This window comes from Ambystoma mexicanum, chromosome 3p, assembly GCF_040938575.1.
Source record: "Ambystoma mexicanum isolate Mex_15411 chromosome 3p, UKY_AmexF1_1, whole genome shotgun sequence".
NCBI classification, from domain to species: domain Eukaryota; kingdom Metazoa; phylum Chordata; class Amphibia; order Caudata; family Ambystomatidae; genus Ambystoma; species Ambystoma mexicanum.
In genome coordinates, this window is record NC_090925.1 from 666,182,490 (window position 1) to 666,200,646 (window position 18,157).

The following is an 18,157-nucleotide window of genomic DNA, read 5'->3' on the forward strand; positions in this document are numbered from 1 at the left end:
TGCTCGGTAATCTCGTGTAGCAGCCAATTTATTGCAGGTCGATTCCTGGGATCTCTCAGAAATACATAAGTATTGGTCTTTTGGCCGACAAAATAAGTGTTTTCTTGAAGCAAATAGTAAAAGTTCATACAAAGCAGTTTGTGGGCATCTTCATCAGATAGTACCATCTGTACTCTCCGTGCAGTACTCAGGAAGTTGGAGGATTTGCTCAATGATGGCGGAGAGCAGTCTCCTCACAATGGGACCATTTGTAGGATTTTGCAAAAACAGACAAATGTCACAATTTCTCCCAACCCATGCAGGATATGCTCCTAGAATAAAGAGAAAAACAGCAAAAAGGAGACGGCAAGTGTTGACATAAGACACCACCATGGGTGCCTCCAAAGAGAAACTCCGTAAGAAAGGAATCAGGGAACTGCTCCCTCTTTCAATCGTCAAAAAGTTATTCAAGATCTGGCATTTTTCTTCTTCAGGACCTTCTTCGCTGTCCAATGTTAGCAAACTCTGGTGGTGCAAGACAGCTTTTTTCACTCCTTGCTTACCAGCTACAAAGAGTGTCGCAGGGGAGCCACAGTCCAAATGCACACTTTCCATCTGTCTACTGGACAGTCTCTGCGTCCTTCTTCCTCGTCATCAATCAAGTCTGCACATGCTGAACTTCTTCTCCTTGCCTTGGTTCCAAATGGGGTGGGGGTGCAGTGGCCTCTCCCGCGTACATTTTCATGTCTCCCAGGTGCATCCACACGCATCTCCCTAGGACCTTAACTGAGGATGGAGTAAAATCTGCCACTACGAAAGGGCCGTTAAATCTGGGCTTGTGCCACTTTTGTGTGAAATTCTTGATAAAAATGTTAACACAAGGAAAAAGTTTTGGTATATGGAATTCTTCAGGTACGGTTGCTATATGTCCGTTTGACTTGATCTGAACATACAGAGATACTTGCGGTCGTACATGTTAAGTACGCACTTAGCTTATCTCCTAACAATTCTGCAGTTGTCTGGGCATGACTCCTAGTCCTCGATGGAGGAGTTAGAGATGTTCTCATTCACCTCCCTGTGACTAGTTTGTGGGGCATAAGGGGGTGGTCAGAGCCTGGCAGTTCCTCAAAGCATAAAATGCTAGGGGCAGGCAATGCAGCAATCCCCTTTCTTTTCAGCGTCAGTTTCAATTTAGCTATCTTCTCTTTGTGCAGACTGTTGAGCCTCCCACATATTCCGTTCACTTGCGGGTGATAAGCAGAATAAAACTTATGTTTTATGTCAAGCAATAAGATAATTTGCTCAAACACCTCGTTCACAAAATGGGGGACATTATCTGATCTCAACACCTGTCATGACCACAGGCCCCAGAACACAAAAACCACAGAAACTAGTCATGGGGCAATGGCTCACTTGACTCACTTATGTCCTTTTCAGATCTATAAACACAGGGGCCCGGGCTGGACTCTGCCCTGGCGCCTTTGGTGCCAGGCTCATATAGAGTTGTGAGCAGGAACACTTTATTTCAGTGCAGGAGTGCTTTTACTTAATTTCAGTGCAGCAGTGCTTTTATTTTACAAGAACTTTCCAGGATCTGAAAGCCTTTTTTCCATAGAACATCCTCATGTTTTGTGGCTCCCTAGCCTGGTCTTCATGTGCTGACTCATCGGGTGTGGCAGGTTGTGGCAGGCAGGCTGAACCTGGTGGGCGTGGCTTCAGAAGCTCAGCTATATAAGCTGCTCCATCCTTAAGGCCGGTGCTTCGCATTACTGTGCACTCGCACGCAACGTGATACTCACTGCCACTTGGACCAGTTTACTACCTTTGAAACCAGGCATTCTCCTGCATACTCACCTCCAGGAAACCGGTGCTTCATCACTTCATCTGCAGACTCATCTCCTGACATCCAGTGATCTTGATCCCGATGCCGCAGCACCACACTCCGCATCCACAAACTCAGACCCTGTGAAGAAGAAGAAAGACAAGGTTAGAACATCCAACTCAGGGCCGCACCACATTTGAACCCGTGTGCCCCTAGTTAACAACTGACCAGCTACTGTACCGCTGCTGCTTCGTTCCTCATTCCCTCTGTCTGTCACCTCGAGCTCCGCAGCTTCTGCCGGGCCGGCAACATCACCTGTAAGGGAAGAAAGCAAAAGAGAAAAACATCAAAAGTGGAACAGACAGCAATACAAGACAACATACATTACAATACAACAAAAACAGATGAGGAAAGACAAAGGCAAATAGGAACACTTACCTGAAGTATAGTGGCTTAGTCGCAGCAGGACTGGACTACCACGTTCAAGGGACCAGTCAAGGAACTTGGTCCAGACAATACAAGCACCCCTGGCAGAAGCAGCAGGACGGAGTGCTTGCCAAAACTAATCAACAGGTGAGCTTTCCATGGACGGCGCATCGCACGGGTACCACGGTTTGAGAGAAGGGGTCTGGAAGGGGATCAGGCACACAAGCTGGCATACTCACACCCCCTATTCTCCACACAGGAGCAGTCCCGAGCAGCATCACCTATTACCACCAGTCACCACATAAGCACAGAGGGCGAAGTCAGACCCAAGTGACCTCAACCCGGGACGGCTGCAACCATGCCCCAACGCCTCCACAGAGACCAGGTGATTGTAACAACACCTCACATATTCCCCATCTAGGAAATACTTCTCGAACTAAAAACTTTGCAGCGCAAGTGGCAACAGGGTGTGTGTATGGACAAGCCTCTAACCACCTAGAGAAGGGGCACACCACCACTATCATATACTTATATCCATTACAGAACTGCAGCATATCCACATAGTTGATATGTCAATGCTCTAAAGGACCATTTGATCGATCAATAACTCCTCTAACTGTTTGCAGCATGTGTCCAGCAGTAAACCTTTAACATACAATGCAATTTACTTCATAAAAATAAACGTGTTCTAACAGGTTTGGTACGAACCAGTCCTCCACAATTGTTGCTGAGAGTTTCTCCCTAGTGACATGTGCAGGGTAATGTAGCTGCTCTAATGCCTCCCTTAATAGGGCTGCATGCATTACTGGTTTACCAGTGCTGTCTTTTTGCCACAATGCCTCAAAAGAGGATAAAGAACACCCCATCTGTGTCGACAGGTCTTTCTCATCCTGTGGGACTCCACCGTGAACTTCCATCAATTGCATTTGCGATAAATGATTAAAGCTTTCATTCACAATCATCATCACAACCATACTTTTTTTCACATCAAGTGTATCAAAACTCATTATGTCAGGTGAATATGCAATTATTTTGGCCTCTTCATCTGCGGCTTAGCTTCCGCGTGAAATAAAGTATGTTCTCTTAGTGTGTACTGCGCACTTAACTATCACGATGGCTACTGGGAGCTGTAGTGCCTAAATAAGTCTGTCTAATAAGGCAGCGTGCTTCACTGGAGTGCTATCCGCTCAGAGGTAGCCCCTCCTTTTCGAGTGTGCTAGTCCTGCATGTACGGTTGACGTCACATAGGGGGAGTCACTGTACAACATTATTTCCTGGTCTGCATGTTTCTCGAGCGTGACAATCAGCGCCACTAATTCTGCAACCTGTGCTGAAAGGTGAGACAGTAGTCATGCACTTGACATTACTACAAATTACCCATAAGCTCTGTGTTTTACCACAGCAGCACCTGAATGCCTTTGTCCATCAGTTTGATCAATCTTCGAAGAACCATCAATAAAGAGAATCTCCCCTGCTGCTAGAGCGTTTTCCTTCACCCTGGGAATCTCGTCATCGAATTCCGCATAATTCGAGCAATCATGTGCTTGCTCATTCTCGAAGTGATCGTGCAGTCGGCAGCTCGGATCTGAAGGGAAATCGCGGGAGGTGAAGTGGGACGGCAAGGCGCTGGGCGCAGGCAGAGGCATCGGCTATATTGAAATTGGGGACTCTGACATCTGCAGATTGACCCCCGCAGCCGAAATTCCTGCAGCTGCTGCCTTTTTACTCAGACCACAGCCATGGCACTTATCAACGTCAACATGGACGACGCCTTACTTATTCACCAAGTCTGAACTTGACCCCCACGTCCTGAAGACAGTTCGGTATCCTCAGTGCAGCGCTGTTCCATTTCCATCGGCCACTGCCTTTATCATCCAAACACCGAACCAGAAACACAAATTCAAGTGTCGACATTGTGTAATGTGGTGTGAGAGTTAACAACACATTCAATAGACTGTCACTACTGTATATTCATTCACTGACATTGTGTAATGTGTTGTGAGAGTCAACAACACATTCAATAGACTGTCACTACTGTATATTAATTCACTATAATGCAGAATTTTTGTATGTTTATATGCCACACAATGGCACAAAAAAACTCAAAAACGTCTTTCTGTTAAATAAATTTATATTGTTTTTGTTCCTCCACTGTGATTTTTTGTTCCGAGCTAGCAGCAATCTGGCTCCTCTGCAAGGCCTTAGCGACCTCCTGTTAAGCCATTGGCTAGGGAAGCCTTTGACTCAAACCCCCCATATCTCTGCACTTCTTAACCCTCTCGAGTCAGGGCCCTTAAAAAAGAGGGTTCGCCCATTCTTTTTCCTTCCTTTCTTGCTCATCCTCTGCCAGTCCCAGCTACAAACGTGGCAGGGTTCACCGTCCTATATGTGACTATTTTAATCACGGGATTTGATATGACTGCCTCATAAGCACAAGCTCTTTGAGATGTCAGTGTACCTTAAGGTTTCTCCAAAACAGCAAACAAAGCATGTTCAACAAATAACGTTATGGAACACCCCATTATTATGCTGGCAGACTTCTCAATAGCGAATGCTACTGCAGCCAACGATTGTTCGCACGGAAAGTGACCCGTCATTAATGGATCCAAAATCCCACTGTAATATGCTAAGGGCTTGAACCCCAACGTAGTTCTCTGTGTGAGTACTGCTGTCATTACTGTCCCATTCGTGGGCGAGAATAAAAATAATTCCTCAGAATAATTTGGAATCCCTAAAACTGAAGCTGTGAAAATTGCCTTTTTTATCTCATCAAACCCCACCTCATTGGCTTCCTGTTGTCCAAGGGATACTGTTCAAATCTATGTGCATGGTCCACCGAGCCTTTTATGGAAAGGGGGCAGAATATTTGCAAATCAAATTCACTCCCTATCAAGCGACTCGCACCCTTCGATCTCTCACCCCCCAACGGCTGACGGTTCCTTGTTTCAGGTTAGCCCATAAAGGTGGCCGTGCCTTCTCTGTTGCCATGCTGAAGCATGGAATCGCCTTCCCATCACTTTGCGAGATATCTCTGACCATCTGGCCTTTCGGCGCAGACTGAAAACTCTGCTTTTCTAGTGGCCCTACATGATCCTGCTTCACCTTTGTTTGCTCAGCGCCAAGATGCCTGCGGGTGTATGTGCGCTTACATAAATGCTGTTAACATAACATAACATAACCTCAATTTCCTCAGTTCATTCAATTCTTTCCTGATTCACTTGTGCTTTTTTCAGGGCCTGCAGCAAGGGTCTTGTGTATGAACTATAATCAAATACCCATGCTCTGACATAATTGCACAATCCTAAAAATTGTTGCATTTGCTTTATCGTATGTGGTTTTGAGGTTTTCAAAATTGCCTCTGCCCTTACAGGTGTAACTTTCTTTCCATCATGTCAAATTAACTGACCTATGTACAACACTTCTTCTTGGCAATTCTGTAATTTTTCTTTGTCCACCATACATCCCTTCTCTGCTAGAATAATCATTAGCTGAATCGAATCACGCCTGCATTCTTCTTCTGATGTGCTGCAGACCAAAATATCATCTAAGTATTGCAGCACGATACTTGGCAAATCAATATTGCTTAAGTCCATCTGCAGGTCCCTATTGAAAATCAATGGTGACTCACAATACCCTTGAGGTAATCTTGTGCTTTCCAGCTTAGTCTGATGGAACGTAAATGAAATCAGATCTTGAGAATCTTTATGCAACAGATTTGAGAAAAACACATTTTTCAAATCAATCACAGTAAAATATCATGTCTCAACAGAGATTCTACATAAAATTTCCGCCGTATTAGGAACTAGAGGAAACTCTGCCTCTACAACCTGGCTAATTGGTCTCATATTTTGAATTAAATGCCACAACCCCCTTTTGATAGAGTACACTGTGGTGTTGCATGGTGACTCTGACGTCACTAAAATGCCCTGATCCATCATAGCTGATATTTTCCTAAAAATACCCTTGCCTGCCTCTCGAGACATACGTTACTGCTTTGCTCGAGGTAAAATTGCTCCTCGCTTCAATTTTATCTCAATTTCTCCCACCCACTTTAACAGGCCTACGTCATAGGGGCCTGTAATCCTTAAAGAAACTGGCACTTTTGAAATATCTTCATTAAAAAATGCGGGACGCTGCCGCATTATCAACATTTTCTGTGGAACCTTGCGTCTTTCTGTCCTGATCCAATATGTAATACTCATCTCGAACACTACTCCGTCAACTGATTGCTCATCTCTGAACATATCCTCGTCAGTGACATCAGTCAATCTGTAACATTCCTCAATATAAATCACTGTTCTCCATGTCCTGCCCTCAGCCCAGCCTTCAATCAAGGCCAATACTCCTTGCACTAAGGCTGCTTGTAACTCTAAGGGAAAACCCATCCCCCCTCTTCGTCCATGGGAATCTCTGTCCTATAGAGACATTCGTCAGGTAGCCTCATAGTCTGACCCACTAAACCAGGCAGCCATGTTAACAAAATGCGTACCCCATAGTGGAAAACGTCTGGTTCTAATGGCATCGCTCGTATGGCTATTACTCTTGTAAATGCTATGATACATTGGCCCACGTTTAAACAATGTATTACTGGCATGGAACACACTATGCCTTCATCAGTGAAAGAAATTGTCATGTTTAGTTTTGTCATTAAATCTCGGCCCAGTACATTGACTGATGTCTTGTTAGGAAAGATTTCATATTTGAATGTAATTTTCCCTCCTTGTGTCAACCCCCAGACTTTTTGCTGCTGTTTTTCACCCTGATCTAACCTTTGCCAGAGAAGCGCAGCCCTCAGCCGCACTCCTCTGGGCTTTTGCTCACTTCTTATGGGGAAACTGACATGCTCTTAAGAGAGTCAGTACTGGGAGACTTTGTTTCCCTTAGTCCTTTCCTCATGTTGCAGCTTTTGCGCAACATGTAACAAGAGTGCAATGTAACTTACTTTACCGCACCCTTGGGTCTCTAGTCATTCCAAAGGCCATAGAAACTCTCGCTGGACTTTATATGAACTGGGCAGATGTGTCACGGACAGGACTGGTGGCAGCTATCGTTTTCTTATGTTTTTAACACTTTCTTGCCATGTTATTCGCGCTTACCGCATTTGGCACAAATAGGTGGCCTGGCTCCAAAATGGCCATGCCACGAGGTTCTTTCTCCTGTCCTTTGTCCCTCTTGCCCCTTCACCCTCCCTAGGTCGAGCCGACCCAGGTCAGTCCTTATTTGGACATGCACTTTCCCACGAAACCCAAAGCTTTCACAGGCTTCTGCATGCCTTGTGTGTGTGCCTCCAGGATGTGGGCTGGGATGTCTGTTCCCAATACACATCCTGGGCGCTGGAGAGTCTGGAGTGTCCTGAATGCTTGGGACCACTGTGGTATGTGATTGGTCCACGTATGGAGTGAGTGTTTGTGAGCAGATCTCCCATTGGGTCCTCTCTGTTTTGGCGCGAAGGGAACTTTGGAAAAGAGGCGGCCGTGAACAACACTACCATGTCGATCTCATGAGTTCACACGAACAAAGCATAAGGAGCCAAGTATCCTGCAACAAGAAGCCGAGTCAAGGAACTGCTGGTGACCCGCTGCAAGGTTTGGCACCCTGAGCCCGCTGTCATCCTGCGAGACCCCTCTTCATCTGATCGTCCTAGAAGGTCTGCGAAGACGCTTTGACCCATTGGAATAGTGGGACCAACTATTCTCGCCACCTTCATCAAACCCTGCAAGTAAGTCTCTTCGGAAGTGTCCCTGGGCCAACCAATGGGCTGACAAGCTTACGCAGGATGTTTGCTCTGTTACCACCGTGGTTTCGAGGAAGCCCTCAAAACTTGGTATACTGCTTGCTTTGTGTCCATGGCACCCTCACATCGAATTTCGTACACTTGGCATTCACAGGTCTGAAGTGAGATGAGTGCGCCCGGACTGGAGTAAACACAGTTACCGTGCTGCCCTGCTGTGGCAACGACCTGTGCAAGTTTGCTGCACTTGTGACCCCCTTAACCCTGAAGCCTGCTACCACCGAAACTACACGGTGTTGAGACGTCCCGATTGTCGCATTCAAACCTGCCAGCGAATTGAACTGAACGGGTGAAGTCTGGGTCTGCCTGCGTCAGGGACCGGTGAGTAGTCCATACCCCAACCGGTGTCCCCTAGCACAGGAGCCCATTTCTATGCACAAAGTTGCCCTTCGAGGGCCCCTTTCCTTTCCACCGCTATTGCAAAATAGCGGATCTATCCCGCACTCTTAACCTGCCTCTGCCTGCAAGTGGAGGTCCTGCTTGAATAGTGGGGACGTGTTCTTAATTGAACTTATCCACCTTCCTGAGCTGCTAGTGACCCTATTTTTGTCCCTTGGCACAAGCACGTGCATGTACTATTGAGCATAAGGCTCCTCTTTTCATAGAGCTTGGACTGCCTCTAAGTTAGGTGTATTCTTGATGTGGAACTGGGTCTAAAGATTACTTGCACTGCCTGTTTTCCTCCCCATCTAGGTGGTCTACATACTTTGTGCTTCTTAATCCGTTTGACCCCTCTGGTCTTGTTTATATATTGTGTTGATTGTGATGTATTGGTTTACTTTACTATTATTGTGATTCTTTGCTATGGTCTATATTACAAAGGCCTTGTAATAAATGTGTCTATATTTTTAATATAACACCTGTCTGGAGTAATTTGTAAGTGTCCTTGCTTTGTGTGCTCATTGAGGTCTTTCAGTCACCCTCACCCCTCTTGAGACTTAGGGCCTCATCACGAGTTGGGCGTTAACGCCAGCGGTATTACCACCGGCGGTATTAGCCCTACCGCCAAACCCCTGGTGCTATTAGTGTCGGATCATGGGTTTGGCGGTAATGGAATTCCCCTTTTCCCCATTGAGCCCATTCGGGAATGCCCCATTCCCATTGGGCTCAATGGGGAATTTTCGCACTCTTACCGCTGGTGGATTTCCAGCTGGCGGTAATAGCATGAATTTTCAGCTGATTTCCCCCCAGCTCAGAGCTGGGGAGAAATCCACCGAAGCCCTGATTTGGCGAACCCTTAAATCAGGAGGTAATAGCGCGACCGCCGGATTTAAGGGTTGCTGCCAAACTCGTGATGAGGCCCTCAGTCTTGACCGCCTGCCATAGCTACACTAATTGGTCTGGCTTGTCCAGAGGTTGCCCTGTTCCAAGAAACTAGATTGGCCTTCTTATCCCCTGCCCCTCCAGGTCAGAGTTCAAAAATCCCTCTTAACATGTCTGCCTTGAGTACAAGAACGGGACAGACATATCACACTCTCCTATAGATACTGGTAATTTCTTAGTAAAAGGAACTCTACTTGTATCTCTTGAGAACCCTTAGCATTCATGGCAGTACCCAATAATGCAAATGTTCCCTCCCGTATACATGTTCGAGTTGCACCTGTGTCTACTAAAAAAGAAAAGGATTTGCCTCCTATAGTAACGTCAACCCTTGGTTCTTCATCACAGATAGTACTGAACACATCAGGTCACCCAGTGAGCTGTCCTATTGTGGGTACATACTTATTCCTTTGCCTGTGAAAGGACTCCCAGCCTCGACAGTGACACCCCTTACTCTTGGAGTCAATAACTGTCCTGTGTTTGTGCTCTGCTGTATTTGCATAGGTGCATGCTGTGACTACCCTTGTAGCGGATTCAATGGTGATTGCTGTGGTTGCAAAGCAAAAAAAAGAGGTGATGGCTGGAAGGTTTAGAATGAATCTTAACCACTGGCATTGCTCTGGGCAACCCTCCAGACCGCCGTTCTTCGCCTGCCAAGCCATTACAGAAGGGGAAAGACCATATGCAAATCAGGCTTGGCCTCACCCCAAAAGGGGCAGTCCAGCCTGAACTGCTAGGTCACATCCCTTCTGCATGAGACCACAAGCATCCCCAAACATGTTTCGCCCTTGTTGGGGCTCATCAATGAGGAGTAGTTTGGGTCTCTAGGCCCAGCAGGCACAGGACCCACGTCTGGGCATACCCATCCAACTCGCGGTGACAAAGCAAAAAAAAAGAGGTGATGGCTGGAAGGTTTAGAATTAATCTTAACCACTGGCATTGCTCTGGGCAACCCTCCAGACCACCGGTCTTTGCCTGCCAAGCCATTACAGAAGGGGAAAGACCATATGCAAATCAGGCTTGGCCCCACCCCAAAAGGGGCAGTCCAGCCTGAACTGCTAGGTCACATCCCTTCTGCACGAGACCACAAGCATCCCCAAACATGTTTCACCCTTGTTGGGGCTCATCAGTGAGGAGTAGCTTGGTCGTTGCAAAGCCTGTTGTATTCTCTGTGCTTGTGCTTGATACACTGTCTGATCTTGGGCAAGCGTTTCCCTACTTTGTGGGCTATATGCTGGTAGATAAGCGGTCCCCCTCTTGAGAATTCCCCATTCTGAACATACTCTTGGCTCCACATGTTTGTGTGATGTGCCCTGTCATTCCACATGTCCAACACACAGGAGGGAGTCTTCTAATTTGCCCTCCCTGCATGCCTTGATTATCATTCTTTATGCTCTGAAACCCACCTTGGTTATTCTGAAAATTTCCCTGATTATTCTGAAAGCCTCCACTTCCGCGGAAGCTCCCCCTACCTCTTGGTAAAATCCATTCCCTACTTGATCGAATTGTCGTTGGTTATTCAGCTGTGGCATGCTTGCTGCTTGTTGCAATCCTGGCCCTTCTGCACTGGTTAACATCGCCGCTTCTATAGCATACTTTGATAGCTTCTTCTGTACTAGCTTAGCCCCTCGATCTTCCTAGCATCGTCTCTCTTTTCATTTTTCTCCAGCAACAGTCGCCAATGATGCGCAATGGTCAGCTGTATTTCTGGCCACGGTTTTGCCTCCATACCCACCACCTTCTTGAGCTATCTCTGTACCTCCCTGATATAATATATGATAGAATACAGGTATAGGTTTTTCCCACAGCTTGCACGTTTCCAAACACCACTGCTCTTAAACATGATTAATGTAAATAAGCGGATCCTCCCATTCCTGCATCTTACGTGCCATTATAGTGCCCATATCTGACGTGTCAGGATATTGTACTCAAATCTCTTTCCTGACTGCTGCTCTACAATTATTAAACGGTGCTCCATCATGCAATGTGTTCTGTGCAGTGACACTTGCATATCCTGCTCTCATCCAAATGTCATCAGCCCTCTCCCCAAGGATAGCTACTAGAAGACCCTTAATGTTCCCTATGGCTAGCGTATTTCCTCCTGTCATTTTCTCTAACTCATAGATTCATTTTCCGACACCTGAGGTCAGACTCGGGAACTTACACCTTAGGTTATCCTTATCCATCTGGGGGCCATGGGATATACTGTGGTCTGGCCCCTCCTTTTTCTAACAAGGGGAACTGTGAAATTCCAAAATTTGCACTCGTCTCCCATCGTCTGCCTGTCCATAGCAGGGAGAATGGTTCTGCACCGCCTTCTTCCTGGTAATGACCTTAGCCTGCTCACATCGCATGCTGAGTCTCCCCTCTCACTAAGAGGTTGCCTTATAGGTTGATCTGGCTGCGCCATAGGCTCTAGCATCCTCAGTTTAGGTAGGACCACATCTGACCACCTCACCTCCTTGTCCATCTGAGAACACACCTCGGGACCACATACACCAGCGCCCTCCTCCCAACTGAAGGTTTCCCTGTCTTTGTCTGACATAGCTTGTCCCCAACTAATGTGACTCCCCTCATTCTCGTCTCTATTGAGAGTCAGCCTGTCCAAAGGGAAGGCTCTATGATCGAGGCTGAACAGGCCCCCTCTTTGCCTTGTAACTGAGCACTTTCAAATCAATTGTCTTTCCTTTTATTTCTCGATTCAATGTTTGTCCTCATCTCCTGATAAGCATTCTCGATTCTGTCTCAGATAGCTCCTATATCAAAATTATTTTCTAGATCTGCTCTAGAAGGTCCTGGCATTGGTTCTTGTGCCGGGAAGAACTCCTCTATGTTCTCCCATGCCACTACTTGACCAGGTTCCATTAGTTTTTTTTCCATGCGATCAATGTCGCATGCCCTCTGCCTTCTATTTCGTTCCATTTCTTCATCAAATTCGCTTTGTTTCTTTGATTCCTCCCTAACCTTTTCCTCTTCTTGTCTTTTCACCTCTTGTCTCTCATTTGGGTTCCATGTAATAATGTCCCCACAAAAATATCAGCATGCAAAAATATCGCCACATTATTGCATGGAACATGCGAGGGACACCCCCGCAAAGCCCCAAACCCTTTTTTTTTTTTTTTTTGGCTTCCCCTCATCCCCATATATATGGTGTTAGGCAGAAACCTGTGCAGTTCCCTTAGGGATCACTGCAAAAAGTTTAAGACCACAGGAGTAAGCAGTAAACCCAATTGGTAGCAGTCCGAACCATCCAGATTTACCTGGTAGCTGTGGCTGAGCAGTCAGACTTCTCTCAAGAAGAGTTAGGCAGTATATAGAGTATACACAATAGGGCAAAAAATACAGTAGCAAAAGCAAACACTGACCAGAGCTTTGGTATTAAAAGTATATCATTATTTATTTAAAACACACTTATGAAAATACACTGGCACTAAAATATCAAGCAAGTTCAAACACAGTCACTATAAGTATATACACCTCCCGAGGTAATTATTCGACAAGTCTAGGTTAAGACACCACTTATTAGCAAAACAGAGGTGAGCGCGTAACCGTAGATGGCACTCCAATAATTTGTTAAAAAAGGGAGAGAAAAGGCAGAGTATGGTAATATTCCAGTACCAAACCTTTTAAGAAACCACAACAAGCCAAGAAAGGCAGAGTCTACTGTAGAGACAAAGTTCATAGGCCAGGCCCACTCTTGGAGAGAGCAAGGCGGAATATGCCCAAAATCACACAGTGGAAATGCACTCAAAGTCTTTGCAGAAAATGTCACAAGAGGTTGGATCAGTTCAGAAAGATAAAGTTAGGAGGCAAACCCAGTTGGAAAGTCAAGGATTTACGGGACACCTTGGACAGTCTGTTGCAAGGGAGGCCAGGCAGGACACACTACCTGAAATGGTGAGAAAGCTCCAGCGGGGGCAGTTGTTCCTGGCAGCGGGTGCAAGTCATGGCTTCGACCAGAGGAAGAGATGATCTTGACAAGGAAGAAAGCTGGAGGTCGTTGCACTGCCAGGGAAGAAACCAGCCGCTGAGTTCCTGATTAAAAGGTACGACCCTTTTATTCGCGGTCAGTGGTGAAGCGTGGCTATCCGGCCACCGGGGTGCTTGGCATGGGGGATTTGACCACGAGACGTCCTGGAAGGCGAAAAAGGTGAACTGGTTGGTCCCACCAGCTCAAAGGGAAGAAGACTCTCCTGGAAGAAGATCTCCTCTGTTGTCGGGGAAGTGGTGAGTTCGTACAGCAGGGCTCCACCAGTGGTGTCGTCTTTGTAGATGGCTCAGCTTCTACCCTCTTTGGATTCTTTAGGTCCTGTGGCGACTTCTGAAGTTCCAGTCCCCAAAGCCCTGCTTTTATGCAGAAAAACCCCCATTCAACAGCCTAGCTGTCACTCAAACATGCTAAGTGGTGAGCCGGGCGGCTCACCACTGGGCCAATCACACAAGAGTGCGACTTGAGTTGCCAAGGCAACTCAGTCCAGGGTGCCTAATCCCCCTCCCACACATCCTGTATCGCCCCAGGCAGAGTGGCACCATTTGGAGGGCTTTGGTGCAGAAGCCAGCCAAAAAGTGGAACAACAGGCTCGACTTGGGTTAGAGTTTCAGAGGCAAACACAAACGCCATTTTAAAACCGAGTCCTGGCAAAAAGACCCACCCAGGGAATAAATATTGAATAAATAACCCAGCGGTATCTTTAACATTGCACCAAAAAGTGGTGCGTTTAAAATCGGTTCTACGTGATTTCGCCGAATGAAATGTCATCGTGGGACATTTCATTGCCGAAATCTCATCGCCAGAAACCCTGTATTTCTTTTTTTTTTATTTCTGGGGGGGTTCTCCCCCATACCCCCCCTACTTTAATAATCATACCCCAACCCGCACAAAACATCCCCCAAAATTTTTTTTTTTTAAAAAAGGGTTTCTGCCGATGAGAATTCCGGCGATGAAATGTCCCACGATGACATTTCATTCGCCGAAATGCGTGTATACCTTAAAATCAATGGGAAAATCCCATAAGAAATATTCTGGTGGATTATTTTGCGTGGTATCCACTACCACCAGCCAGAAACTCGACAAGGGGGGACTGGACAGTGCCCCCTTGAAAAAGAGACCCAGGGGCAATCAAATTGCCCCTACCAGTACTTCCACAATATGATGGTTTGTACTGGTTCTGTTCACAATTTGAGACTAGTAAAGCCAATGGTGACTTTACATGCTCTGGGAGACAGTTGTCAGTCCCAGGGTATGGAGTCTATGTTTGGGGGTCACTATGATACCCCTGTGTTACTGCACTGAGGGTGCTGTGTAACACACATTCCAAAAACACATGAAGCCCTATGGAGTAAAAGACCCCATAGCCCATAAAACACATTCACAATCAAAGGACATTCTCAAATCATGCCTAAGAGTGGGAGAAAAAGAGTCTCACTCTTAGCAGGAGAAAAAGATAAACCCCAAAAATCCAGCAAAGCTGCTGGGGGACTCACTATGTTTGGGAAATTAGCCTTAACAGAGAATTCTCCCTAACATATGGTCACCCATGTAATATCGCCACAACCTTTTCACGGCGATATTATATACGGTGACCATATATATGGGGATAATATTACCTGATACCCTGAATTGCTCTACGCACTTCTTCATCCCTGCATCTTTGAATTCTTTTATCTCGTAATTTCTGTTCTTCTTCTCTTCTCTTTTCTAGCCTGTCTCGTTCTTTGATTGCTCTCGGTTTATTATCATATTTCCTCTGCTCTCTTCTCCTTTCTTAACTGTTCATCCTGATACAGTTGTTCACGCCTTTGTCTACCCTTTCTTTTAGTGTTGTCTTCTTTTAATCATTTCTCTCGTTCCCTGACTTTTTGATCTTTTTCGTCCTGATCTTCCCTTTACTGTACTTCCTCGATGCTCTTTCCATCAAATTTGAGCAATATCTGACCACCCATCCATTCGTTCTGTATGAGAACTACCTCATCAGCGTTATTCTTTTCTCCTTTCCATCTGTTTATTTCCCTTTGTATATCTAGAGACGTACCTGGCCGCTCACTTTTCTCTTAGTCCCATGGGACTTCAGAGATCAAATTCCTTTCTGGAGTCTTTTCTGGACTCTCGTCGCTGCTATATGCAGGCAGCTCATGTATCGATTACTGTACCCTGTCCCTCCCTTAAGCTCTCTTAAAGGATATAATCCTTCAGCTTTCGTGCTATCCCCATTTAATTAAGGCACAGTAGAGGGAACAGAAGGCTCAACACCCCCCTTTACACTGGTTAAGCATCCAGTCTTCAGGAGGTGGGTCTTCCCTTCCCTCCTTGTACATCTTCCAAAGCTCTAGGCTAGCTAACCTCTTTTCTAGCTTTTTTCCCATATACGCTGTGTGCAAGTATGACAGCATGTGTTGCAAAACTGCTTTGGACAGTGATTCTCCTTGTGGCCATGGCAGGAACATTTTATCTGCCATGGCCTTAACCCATTCCACACTGTATTGCTTAAGCTTGGGTGCGTGTGTTGGTAGCTGTTTGCACAGATGTATAAGCGGAGTAACATCCTCCATTACGACTAGACACAATTGACTGTCAAAACTGACCGTTCTTTTACACAAATAATACTTTTCAGAAAATTAATTCAATATGAGCGTGCACCAATCGTCGCAGCTCCAAGCCACTATGTTTCACTTTACTTCAATCTATCTATTCAACCAACACCATCAGTTAATTTAATAAATATTCATGTTTCAGCCTTCTACCACAATCTATTAATTTCTGTTCTTCAATATTTCATAATTTCTTCACCACATACAACACATACAATATACAAACAGACAGACTGGCCGGCAGCAACATACATTTCCACCAACGCTCCTCGTGGCTAGTCTCTGACCCTAAAATGATTCCGATTGGAGAGTAAGTCATTCTCTTTAATGATCCTTAATCATTCATAGCCTATTTATGTCCTCTTGGACTTTAAAATATCTTCTTCAAGACATCTCTTGGCATAGGAAAATATTGGCTTATCTTGTGGATCGCTCCTCGTCCACAACTTAAACTATGAAGCTCTTCATCCTTAAACCAAAATACCCAACCAACCCTTTGTTACTCTTTCCCTATTATGACTTTCCCCACGCAATGCTCATTCATTGTTTGCCACCTCTCTTAATCTACTCACCATTTGCATTTTCAGCACCTGACCCTCGGGATTGTTTCCTCCTCAACCAGCCGCTTCAGCCTTTGGTCTGCTCAGCTGCCTGTAGAAACTGACAGTGACTTGCAAGTTTTTACTACTGCCCACTATCTACAGGGAGCATCACGTTCCTCCAGCTCAATGGCAGCGGACATTTGATATTCTGGCACCCTTAAAGGCCTACTTGGTCAATGGGTCTTGAACCATCATCTCTACTACCATAAGAACCTGTGTACCCACAGGGCCCTTTAAGACGAGGTAGAAATACTTTGAGATGGATGGGGATGCAGAATTTACTTAACTTCAATGATCAGACCAACCCAGGAAGTTGGCAAAGTTAGTCTGTTTTATTTGCAATTGTCTAAAACAAGGAATACAAAGAATATCAATGGACGTATGCTTGATTTCTCTCACTCAGCGAGCTTCATAAAAAAACACAGTTTACATAGTAAAAACTTGTCATCACTAAAGTCAATCTACGTGGCAAACTACAAAATACTACTTGGGGAAAGTGATAGACTTAGAGGGAACATCTAAGTATATGTTCCATACTGACAGGGATAGTGATTGGGTCTCTAACGTTAGGTGGGCAACTAAGCCCTCCTCTAATATAAGTCACTATGAATGCCATCAAATACACAACGTCCTATTGGTTATACAAACTATAGGGCTCCCTATTACTTTGCCCTCTATAATTGGTTGCCACCTTCGTACCCCTCTGTAATATTCCAGACACACTAGCAGCATGCAGGCTCGTACCCCAGGTACTTGTGGGCTGGTCTTGACCATAGCATCCCGCCCAATCAATCTAGCATCCATCATCACTCTTGCAGTCTGCCATTCAATTAGGCTTTGAACTTGGCCTTGTAAATGTTTTCTGTGTCTGGGAATAACAGGGAAGTACAGGCATAGTTTGTCTCCTAATTTTAGTGTAGCTCGAGCCAGTGTGTATTTTCATCTGACCATGTGACTGGAGACCACGTTTCAGAGCTTTTTGCTGTATTAAATACTATTAAATGCTGAACCTCTGACATCTTCAGTGTTCTTCCACCCCAACTCAGACAGGGTTTGTTCTTTTCTCACATTTATAACTGGTGACTGAATACCCAGGCCCATGGTTGCCTCAAAATCTTGGTGCTGGGCCAGCCTTTCTTGAATTCACCTCTGCCATTAGCTGTTTTCCAACTGCACCACACTGAAAAGCCTTTCTGTTCACTGGGTACAGATTCTGCTAAATGCGTTGTGGAACATCCATATTCCATACATTCCTATACTTATATGTTGGCGCATCGCCGCAATCTATTCACTATGTAGCCAGCCTTAAGAATACAGTGTCTGCTTGCGTTACTGCGTCTGTACAATTGTAAAATTAGTTTGCTTTTTTTTCACCATTTCTGTATCATGAGCATCTTCATCTTGAGCCGGAAATGTTACTCATCTTTAACCCCTCCTCCTTAGATCCTATAGAATGTCTATGGTCTTCAGCCTCTTGCCTCTTTTCTGGATGCGTCTGCTCTGCTTCGCATGACGTCATCAGTCTTCTTTCTCACTCATCTTCACACTTCTTCTGGGATTTCATTCAAATGGCCATCATATATGGTTTCCTCAGTGGATACCTTACTTCCATGATTCTCTGCGGTACAG